The sequence below is a fragment of the Pantherophis guttatus genome, chromosome 10, assembly GCF_059756535.1.
Source record: "Pantherophis guttatus breed Tessera chromosome 10, ASM5975653v1, whole genome shotgun sequence".
NCBI classification, from domain to species: domain Eukaryota; kingdom Metazoa; phylum Chordata; class Lepidosauria; order Squamata; family Colubridae; genus Pantherophis; species Pantherophis guttatus.
The window spans coordinates 29,315,116-29,326,908 of NC_142072.1; the positions used below are offsets into that span (position 1 = coordinate 29,315,116).

The following is an 11,793-nucleotide window of genomic DNA, read 5'->3' on the forward strand; positions in this document are numbered from 1 at the left end:
CCAGAACTGCGGAATTTCGACCATTTCATGATGGCCCTGCAACGTCGGTTCGAGGACCCACTGGCAGATCGCAAAGCACGTGACCGCATTAAGGTGGTGAGGCAGGGGCGACGGCCAGTAGCAGAGTATACTGAAGAATTCCGGGACCTCGCGTGTCGTGTGCACTGGCCGGAAGATATTTTGGTGAGCTGTTTCAAGAATGGACTGAGTGATGATCTATACAATGCCTGCGTGGCCCGAGGGGCACCGAATGACCTACATGGATGTATGTCACCGCCGAAGAAGCTGAGATCGATATGGCCAGAAACCAGTATCGAGCGGGGCGAGCATGGAAGAAATCCTCACCCCAATGGAAGCAAGAGCCACACAAACCACAAACCGCATTCTCCCCGAGATCTTCAGCCTGTTTCAAGTGTGGAAAAGAAGGGCACCGAGCTGCAGAGTGTAGTTCGCAAACACCCGCCTGGAACCACCCACCGGGGGAGGGTCCTGGAAAACCGGGTCGGCGTGGGAAGGAGACTGCCCTGAGGAGCAGGGAGACCATAGAAGTCCCATCCGCTCCCCTCTTTGGGGAAGAAACCCTGGCATCTGAACAGGAGGAATCACACTCGTTCGGAAGCGATCCAGATGATGAGCCACTGGTAAGCAAACCAATTAAACCGCTTACCCTCCCCTTAAGACTATTTATCCCAAACCAGGACAGGGAGATAAGTATCCCCACCCTAGTGGATTCGGGGTGCACCCATTGTTTGATCAGCCCAACCTTAGTAGGGAAGTTAGGGATTAACGTAAGAAAGCTGAAAACCCCCATTGCTTTCTGCCAACTAGATGGGTCAATAGCAGGAGGGGAGCCAGCTTCTCTGGCCACCGTGCCTCTACATATAGGCATTGGAAGCCACAAGGAAAGGCTTACCTTTATAGTGGCACCTGGCATGGAATGGCCATTGGTTCTGGGCCTTGCGTGGCTAAAAAGATGGAACCCACAAATCAATTGGAAACAAGGCATCATAAAATTTCAGAGGAAGGTGACTTTTGCTGAGTATCCACATAAAGGACTTGAGGGGGCAGAGAATCGAGAAACAGCCATGCCTGGTCATGCCACACCAACTGAGGGCATACCCATAGAATACAAGGATTTAGCTGAGGTTTTTAGCGAAAAAGCCTCAGATGAGCTCCCCCCCCCCCACCGTGCCACTGACTATGCAATAGAAATCTTACCCGGCGCGAAACTCCCTAAACCCAAGATGTACAGCATGTCACCGAGGGAGTTGGAAGAGCTGAGAACATTCATTGAGAAAAACCTAGCAAGGGGTTTCATCGAGCCAGCCCGACCAAAAATTGCAGTCCCAGTGTTGTTTAGAGAGAAAAAAGATGGTTCAAAATGCTTATGCGTTGACTACCGGAACATTAATACTATCAGTGTGCAGAACGTGTATCTTCTCCCCCTTATGAAAGATATGTTAGCACACCTCGCTAAAGGGAAAATTTTTTCAAAGCTGGACTTAAGGGAGGCTTACTACCGTGTCAGAATTAAGGAAGGGGATGAGTGGAAAACGGCATTTAACATCCCCCTCGGCTGCTACCAATTCAAGGTGCTCCCCTTTGGGTTACAAGGAGCCCCTGCAGTGTTTATGCAGTTAATAAATGAAGTGCTGCATCAGCATTTATATAAGGGGGTTCTGGTCTATTTGGACGACATTTTAATCTATACCGAGACCAAAGCAGAACATGTAAAACTAGTCAGGGCAGTTTTAAACAAACTCCGTGCTGCCAAACTTTATGCCAAACTTTCCAAATGTGAATTCCATCAAGAGAAAATTGACTATTTGGGATACCGCATTTCACACCAGGGGGTTGAGATGGATCCTCTAAAAGTGCAGGCTGTACTTGATTGGGACCCTCCACACACACGTAAACAGTTACAGAGCTTCCTGGGGTTTGCCAACTTTTACCGCCAGTTTATCCCTGCGTTTGCTCAGATTGCCCTCCCCATCACCAAGCTCTTAAAAACAAAGGGGGAGGACAACCCTAAACCAAAGCAACCATTGAACTGGACTATGGAATGCCAGGCGGCATTTGAAAAACTTAAACAGCTGTTCTCGGCAGAACCAATTCTACAACACCCGGACACGGAGAAACCATTTGTCATACAAGCAGATGCCAGCGATGTGGCAATAGGAGCGGTCCTGCTTCAGAAGAATGAGCAAGACCAACTACAACCCTGCGCTTACACATCCAAAAAGTTGAATGAGACTGAGCAAAGGTGGGCTATTTGGGAGAAAGAGGCATATGCAGTTCGTTGGGCATTGTTAACCTGGCGGCACTTCCTAGAAGGCAGTAAGACCCCTTTTGAAGTCTGGACTGATCATAAAAATCTAGAAGCCCTAAAGACCCCAAGGAAACTCTCCCCAAAACAAGTACGATGGGCTCAGTACTTTAAACGGTTTGATTTTACTCTAAAATACCTCCCGGGGGACTTCCGGCGGCGATCTCAGCGCGTTAGGGATGAAAGGGGTGAAGCTCCGCTCCTGAGTCCCTAACAATCCCGCATCTGGAGCCGAAACAGGCGCTATTGATCTCGTAGTGATCAATAGTTTAAAGGGGAACATCTTAGGACCTCGGAGGAGATCGCAACTTCTCCGAAGGTACAAGATAAAGCCCTTAATCCAGAGTGAGGAAAAACCAGCCTTACGGGGCTGGCCGGAGGCGCTGATAACTGTATAAGAGGGAAGCGAAGATTGAAAGCTATAAGAGGTCATCAACAGAAGATCCTTAACTAGAAAAACCCAAAAAATTACCTGATAGTAAGAAGCAGCGCTGGTGGAAGAGAAACCCGAAAAAAGAAAGAGGATAAGCGGCGACGGAAGATAGATCGGAACGGAGCCATTTTGAAAGCAAAGTGACAGCGCAAAAATTCGAACAGCTGAGTGTACAGTGAGAGTGGAAGAGCGGAAGGAGGTAATTCCTATGAATACTGCGACGAGAATAGAGAATAATTTAAAAAGACTTGGATATTAGTATTGGATTTTATAAATGTGGACTGGATTGAGTGGAGAGAATTGGATAAAAAATAAAACAAGAACGGACCGTGCAGCATCGGAGTGAGCGGAGAGAGCGTGTGCAGCGTGGAGAGCTGGAGATCGGAGGAGAGGAGAGGAACTTGGGCGGACCTTTACAAACTGATCGTATTGGACTTTACTGATGTGGAGTTGCCAGTGTGGATTGAACTAGATAATTCGAGAGAGGAAAAGCTTGTGGGAGACTGGATTGAGTGGAGAGAGTTGGACAAATAAGAACAGAACGTGCAGCATCGGAGCGAGCGGGGACAGCGTGTGCAGTGTGGAGTGCCGGAGATCGGAGGAGAGGAGAGGAGCCTGGACGGATCTCTACAAATTGATCGTATTGGATTTTACTGATTTATACAAACTATCTTTTAGTGATACTTCTTGTGAAGATTAGGATACAAAACTGATACAAAGTGTGAGGGACTTTGACTTTGATTATTTGACTACTAGAGACTGAACTGTTTGGATTGAACAATTTAAATATTGATTAATACTTGATGAACCAGATGATAAGGACTTAAATAGAGGATACAACATTACACTCTTGGGATTGGATCTGGATTCTAACAACAGGAATACAGAGGACTATAGATTAAATTGGATCGTGGAACAATTAAAGTGAATAGGGTGACTCAGACCTTTGGAACCGTATTTGGTTGGAAGAAAGATAAGTTTACATAACACTAAGAAAGATAAGAGACTATAATTAATGGACAATATATATATGCTTAGCTCGATTTAAGTCTATTCTACTATATATTATAAGATACTAGACCCGGAAAATAACCTTTAATAACTTATTAGTTTTTCTCTGAAGTAGTCTGTCTAATTTGTCTATTTGAAATTAATTAAACAATTATAGAATATTATCTTTAATTATCTTTAATTAATTTATTCATATACAGTAAATGATTTTAAATAATTAGATAGAATTATAATAATTAAATTGATATTGATACTATTTTAGAACTATTATAATAAAATACATTTTATTTTGTAAGTAATTGAAGAATAAGGTAATTAATGAATTGTTAGAAGCTTACTTTTTCCCCGTTGTTCCCCCCTTCTCTTGCTTCCCCCCCCCCGCCTTCCTTTTTGCTGTTTTCCCAATATCGTATTACTAATTAGAAATACTCTGAAAAAACCTTGTAAAAATAATCCTGCATCCAGGTTATAAACATTAGACGTGAGAATTTTATGAAATTGTGGGCAAAAATAATAAGCATAATAGATATGGCAACCTCAAACATACCAACTACTATTAAATCAACCAAGAAAATGCCCCCAACCCAAACACTATTGGTGGCTTCCCCGATCCAGCAGAAGACAGGGGAAACAACAGATAAAGAAAAGACCAACATAGGTATTCAAAATATCCAAGCTGCCCTTGCAATGATTCAGGAGGGAATGAAAAGGATGGAAGATAAGATGACCCTGAATCATGATGAAACGAAAAAGAACCATGAACAAATGAGATTGGATGTAGGGGAAATTAAAGATGAGATTAGAAATATAGATGAAAAAATAGAGAAAATTCAACAAAATATAACCGAAAATGAACAGAGAATCCATAAAGTTGAGGAAAAGGCGGAAGCCACAGCTACCAGGTTGGAACAGATGGAGAACCAACAAGCAACAAGAAGCCGAGACACAGAAGATGCACTTACATTTCTTGAAATGGAAAAGGCATCTTTCTACTTAAGATTTCAAAATATAGAAGAACAGAGAGAGGAAGACTTGGGTGAAATTATGGTTGGAATCTTGGCAGAGGTGACACATAAGGATAAAGATGAAATAAGAGGTGGCATCGACGAAATTTACAGGGCCTTCACAAACTATGCCAGAAGAAACAAACTCCCTAAAGAAGTACACATCAGATTTACAAAAAAAACAATGAAAGAAGAAATATACCGAAAGATGAGAGAGGAGACAGTCATGTACAAAGGGAGGGAAGTTCTAACGCTAAAACAAGTACCGAGAAGGGCCAGGGATAGGAGAAGAGAATATAACTTCTTAACACGACAGTTGAATAAACTCAAGATTAAATTTAGATGGCTTATACCAGAAGGAGTACTCATTTCTTGGGAAGGAAGAAAATTTCGAATCGACACCATAGAAAAAGCCCAGGACTTCGCAGACCAACATTTAGGATATGAAGGAGAACAGGAGAGCAGAGGAGGCAGAGAAGATTCAAACCCCAGTGACCAAGAAGAGCAGCCAATAAATAAGGAGGACAAGGAACGGAAGAAGGGAAAGCCGGGGAAGGAGGAAATGACGGGGATCACACAAAGAGTTACAAGAAACACATCAAAACTCAAAATAACAGACAAATAAACAACACCAGGAATGGAAGAAGAACTAAAACTCATCTCTATAAATATAAATGGTTTAAATTCACCAAGCAAAAGACATCAGATATTCACTAAACTGCAAAAATTAGGAGCAGATATAATCACCTTACAAGAGGTACACATAAAAAAACAACAGAAAAAATTACTCGAAAATAAAAAATTAGGAGTAATGTACACATCCTTAGGCGACTGTAAAAAAAGGGGAGTGGTAATATATGTTAGAGACCATATAAGAACAAAGCCGATATATGTGGACAAAGAGGGTTGAGTCTTAATAATAGAAGTAAAACTGGAAACAAAAATAATACTGTTAGTAGCCATCTACGCCCCAAATGGAAACCAAATAGACTTTTATAAAAAACTACATGACAAATTAAAAGAGCTGGACTATGAAAATATCTGCATTGTCGGAGATTTTAATGCAATTGTCAACACACGAGAAGACTACTATAGTAACAGGAAGAACAAAATCAAAAGGAAGACACTGCCACAAACATTTAAGAACTTGGTACAAGAAATGAGTCTACATGACACCTGGCGAGAATTAAATACTACAACCAAACAGTACACATACTTTTCTGGCCCACATCAATCGTGGTCAAGATTGGATATGGCCTGGATGACACCCCAACTAAGTAAAGAAACACACAACGTAGAAATTATGCCTAACATATGGGCTGACCACAACCCTATCAAAATAATTTGGAAAGGCTCCCGAAAACAAAAAAGATGGAAAATGGATACAAGTATTATAAAGGAAAAAGAGTATCTACAGATGATGGAAAAAGAGATTAAGATATTTTTCCAAATTAACACAAAGGACCAAACGTTGTTACAAAATCTATGGGACACGACGAAAGCATATATCAGGGGCCTAACCATTGCATACCTGGCAAAGAGAAAAAAAGAGAAACAAAGAATCAGGAATGACTTATTGGAAGAAATCAAGATAGAAGAAACTAAATTACAACAGCACCCTAATAATAAGATAGCACAGCAAAAACTTAATTTGGCTAAACACAAATTGAATTTGACTACAAAAGCTGATTTGGCACAAAAAATAAAAATGGCAAAACAGACCAACTTCGAACACGCAAATAAAACTGGACGCTGGTTAGCCCATAAATTAAAAAAGCAAACAGACAAAAGAATTATACACCAACTCCAGGACGAATCAGGAACTTTATTCCATACACACGTAGATAAGAAAAACATAGCCAAAACATTCTTTCAGAATCTCTATCGGCAGGAAGATGTCCCCGAAGACCAAATTCGAAAATACCTTAGTAAAGTGAACATTACACAATTCGAAGAAGAACATAGAGAGATCTTGAATCGCCCCATAACAATGACTGAATTGATTGAAGCTCGTAAAAAACAAAAGAACAACAAAACTCCAGGACCAGATGGAATTCCTACTGAATTTTATAAACACTCCCAACAAGAAATAGACGAAATACTGCTACAAGTCTTCAACGCAGCATTATTGACAGCTGAAATCCCAAAATCATGGACAGAAACCATTATTACGTTAATACACAAAGAAGATTTAGACCGGACCCAAGTTAGGAATTACAGACCCATCTCATTACTCAATGTAGACTACAAACTATTCATGTCAATATTAGCGCAGAGACTTAAAACAATAATCCATAAATATATACATACAGACCAAAACGGCTTCATACCCAGGAGGCAGATTAAAAATAACTTGAGAACGATCATAGATATACTGGAATACTACGATAAGAAAATAGATAAGGAAATAGCTCTAATATCTCTCGACGCCCAGAAGGCCTTTGATAATTTAAATTGGTCCTTTCTTACATCACAACTTGAATTAATGAATTGCGGAGAGAAATTCCTTAAATTGATAAGAAAGATTTATTCCTGTCAAACAGCCAAAATTGCAATAAATGGTGACATGACACAAACTTTCGACATTCAGAAAGGAGTACGACAAGGTTGCCCCATGTCACCTCTATTATTTATAATCGCACTGGAGGTTTTACTAACGGAAATCAGGAAGGAAGAAGACGTGGAAGGCCTTAAGATTCGGGGGGAGGAATACAAATTACTTGCCTTTGCAGACGATGTGATCTTCATATTGGAAAACCCAATACGATCTGGAACCAGGTTGATGACAATGATAGAGGAATACGGGGAAGTTGCGGGCCTCAAAATAAATAAGCAGAAGATGAAAGTATTGACGAAGAATATGACCCAAACACAACAGTTGAAATTAGAGCAAGAATTAGGACTTCAAATAGTAAAGAAAATAAAATACCTAGGTATTTGGCTGACAGCAAAAGCAACTACAATTAAAGAAGATAATTATACCAAATTGTTAAAACAAATCAAAAAAGACTTAGAAATTTGGAGTAGATTACAACTCTCATTGATGGGCAGAATTGCCTCAATAAAAATGAATATATTACCAAGAGTACTATATTTATATCAAGTGATACCAATACACCCCGGAAGAGATTTCTTTAAGAACCTCAACAAAATAACAATGAACTACATATGGCAGGGAAAGAAGGCCAGAATTAAAATCAAAGCTCTACAGGATTCACGGGACAAAGGAGGCCTAGCAACACCAGATTGGGAACTCTACTATAAGGCATCGGGATTGACCTGGATTAAAGAATGGATGGAACTCGGCAACAAAAGAACCTTATATTTAGAAGGCTTTGACTTAATAAGAGGATGGCACGCTTTCTTATGGGACGGATCGGATAAAAGACACACGTACTTCCAATGTCATATAATTCGAGCTTCATTATTCAAGATCTGGCAGGATATTAAGAGAATTCACTATACCAAAATACCAAAATGGTGGTCCCCGATGGAAGCGTTGATATACCCGAACACGCTCGAAATAGGAAAAATGATGAGGTACCAAGACTTACTGAATCATGAAGGCGAACTCGTCTCAAGACAGCAACTCCAAAACGCCGGCATAAATATCGATTGGTGGCCCTATACTCAAATACACTCAAGATACATAGCAGACAAAAAGCAATATGGAATCTCGAATAATTTGAACGAATTGGATAAGATTTTACAAGGCCCAGAACAAAAAATGATAACCAAATTATATAACTACTTACTTAGATATAAATTACTGGAAGAAACAGTAAAAGAAAATATGATAAGATGGGCCAAGGACATAGGGCACAACATCCAACTGGCAAACTGGGAGAAATTGTGGAAACAGAACATTAAAATGACAAGAGCCATACCCTACAAAGAAAACCTCATAAAAATGTTTTACAGATGGCACCTAACACCAGCCAGACTAGCCAAAATATATCCAAACACCTCCCCACGCTGTTGGAAGTGCAAAACAAAAAAAGGGACATACTACCATGCCTGGTGGAAATGTACAAAGGCCCAACAATACTGGAAGGACACAAAGGAAATCATTGAAGAAATAATAAACCAACAAGTAGAAAACACTCCAGAATTTTTTTTATTTGGAATGATAACAACACAACACAACAAAGAGACAAAGTACCTCATCATACACATTTTGACAGCAGCACGGTTACTGTTTGCGCAAAATTGGAAATCAGATCAACTCCCAACCAAAGACAAACTAATCTCAAAGATAACAGAATGTGCCGAAATGGATAAACTGACACTAGAACTCCAAGATAAAGAAGAAAGTGAATTCTATCTTGTGTGGCACCAGTGGTATCAATGGCTGGAAAAGAAAATCAGTACAAATATAGATGAAAGAATATAGGGTAGGAAAAATAAAACCGGAAACAGCTAAATAAAGAGGAGATGCAAGATTATTTCTAATCTAAAACATCTGAATTGACAATGTATTAAGTATATATTAATTTATAAAGCAATATATATTCTGATGATGACCAAAACATATATGTAAAATATAGTGTGGGTAGGTTGGTGGTGGGAATTCGTTTGTCTTTGTAATGTCTTTGTATTTTTTTGTATTGTCTTTATATCTCTGTTTAAAACTCAATAAAAAAATAAAAAATAAAAAAAATAAAAATAAAAACCTCCCGGGGGGGGGAAACTTTCTGGCGGATGCGCTATCCAGAAAACCGCAATACATTCGTACAAGGTCAGACATAATCAAACCTATAGTACAAAACAGTCAACTAGCCGCTAAAGTAGTCACCAGATCCCAGAAAAAACAAGAAACAGTGACAGACAATGACATCACCCAAAATTTTAAACAAGCATTGGCCACTGATGAATGGTTTTTGAACAACAAATCCAGCTGTCTGATGAAAGAAGACTTGGCTTGGGTGGGGGGGAAGTTGTATGTCCCTGCCAGCCAAAGGCTATGCTTAATGGTACGGTGCCATGACTCCAAATTAGCTGGACATTTTGGGTTTGTGAAAACTTTACACCTGATTAAAAGACAATTTTGGTGGCCATCACTAAAAAAGGACATAGAAAGCTATGTAGTTAGCTGCCCCATTTGTGCAGCAGCAAAAAGACGCCAGGGGAAATCCCCAGGTCTATTGCAGAAGGTAGCTGAACCTGCAGCGCCTTGGAGAGAGATTGCTATGGATTTCATCGTGGAATTGCCAAACAGTGAGGGAAATACTGTTATTTGGGTTGTGACAGACCTATTTTCAAAACAGGCACATTTTATACCCTGCCAAAAGATCCCAACTGCTAAAAGTTTAGCCAAATTATTCCTAATACACATTTATCGACTTCATGGTGCTCCACAAAGGATCATATCTGACAGAGGGGCTCAATTCACCTCCAACTTTTGGAGGGCATTTTTGGGCTTACTTGGTACTGGCCAGAGGTTGAGCACCTCTTTTCATCCGTGTACTAATGGCAATTCTGAAATTTTGAACTCGGTACTAGAACAATATTTAAGATGTTTCATTAATTTTCAACAGGATAACTGGACCGAACTTTTGCCTTTTGCTGAAGTTGCGTTTAATAATGCTGTCCATTCAAGCACTGGTTTTACCCCTTTTAGAGTAGCAACAGGCCAGGATTTCAGCCCCATGCCTGAACTACCCACAGAAGAACCCACCATCCCCTCACTTAAGGAGTGGATGGATAATTTGCGAAACACGTGGCCAGTGGTTAGATTAGCCTTACAGGAAGCTAGAGAAGCTTTTAAGATTCAAGCTGACAAGAAAAGGATGGAACCCAAGCCTTTTCATATTGGAGACAGAGTATACTTATCTACAAAATTCTTGAAATCATTACAACCATCAAAGAAACTAGGGCCAAAGTTCATTGGACCTTTCCCCATCACTAGAATCATCAATCCAGTAGCAGTTGAACTACTTCTTCCAAAGACACTCAGGCAGATCCACCCAGTATTCCATATCAGTTTACTCAAACGAGAAGTAATCTCATCCCTCAGACCACCTGCATCTACACCACCTGTTCCCATCATGATTGAAGGTGAACAACACTTTGAAATCAAGGAAATCCTTGATTCTAGGATCCACAGAGGGAAAGTCCAATACTTAGTTGCTTGGAAACATTTACCATCAGCACACAATGAATGGGTCGCTAAACACCATGTTAGGGCTCCAATCTTACTGAGAAAATTTCACTCCCAACACCCTAACAAACCTTGTTGATATACTATCATGAAATCCTGAAATCTTGTGTATATTTGTTTTTTGTTTTTTGGTTTTTTTTTACAGGTGGACCCTTTTGTTTTCTAAGGAGGGTAGCATGTCAGATCCCTAAAAGTGATACTGCCATTCAAGTGAAGGAAGGGGGGACTTGGATGGCCTGTGTCATCAGATATTTTACAACCTATATCCTGGCGCCAAGGAAGCCTGAGATTCCCTTTACCTGCAGGAATTTATATGATAGCCATGTGGGTTGTCTCACTTTAAAGGGAAGTGGTGGGAATGCATGTGTGTTCGGGTTCTCAAAGGAAATAGTAAAGAAAACATCTTCACACTTGTGTATTGGCTGAAATCCGCATTCTGACCTAAAGGGAGGGGTCTCTACCACTTTAATCCTACTGCTTTGCCTAAGGGCATTCAGATTGTGCTTTAACTGGATGGTTTTCACTTCTGCTTAATAAAAGAATCCTTTTGAACAACTACGTTTCAAGAGTTCGTACTTTCTTAAGTTGGAAGGAGAGGCGATCCTTACATTTTTATTGAAAAGTTTTATAAGAAATACAAACAATTTTCTCCCCCCACCCTTTCCCCCTCCCCACATAATAGAAAATGTACGTTTTCTTATACATAGTAAATCCTACATATACATGTTTCCCTTAAAGAAAGCATTAAAATAAGGCATTTTAATTACATTCAGAGTTGCTCTTCTTCTCTTTCTTCCCTCATTCCACAACAAACCTTCTTCTTCTCCTCCTTTCTTTCCCTTCCCTCCCTCCTCTTCTC

The 11,793-nt window shown here is 40.1% G+C and overlaps 1 long non-coding RNA gene across 1 annotated transcript; it reads left to right on the plus strand.

Moving 5' to 3' along the window:
* Window positions 1-558: 558 nt before the first annotated feature.
* On the plus strand, window positions 559-11,489 carry LOC148112440 (uncharacterized). Its single transcript, XR_015729518.1, has 2 exons — window positions 559-641; window positions 11,080-11,489. It is a non-coding gene; the product is annotated as an uncharacterized LOC148112440 (long non-coding RNA).
* Window positions 11,490-11,793: the final 304 nt, after the last annotated feature.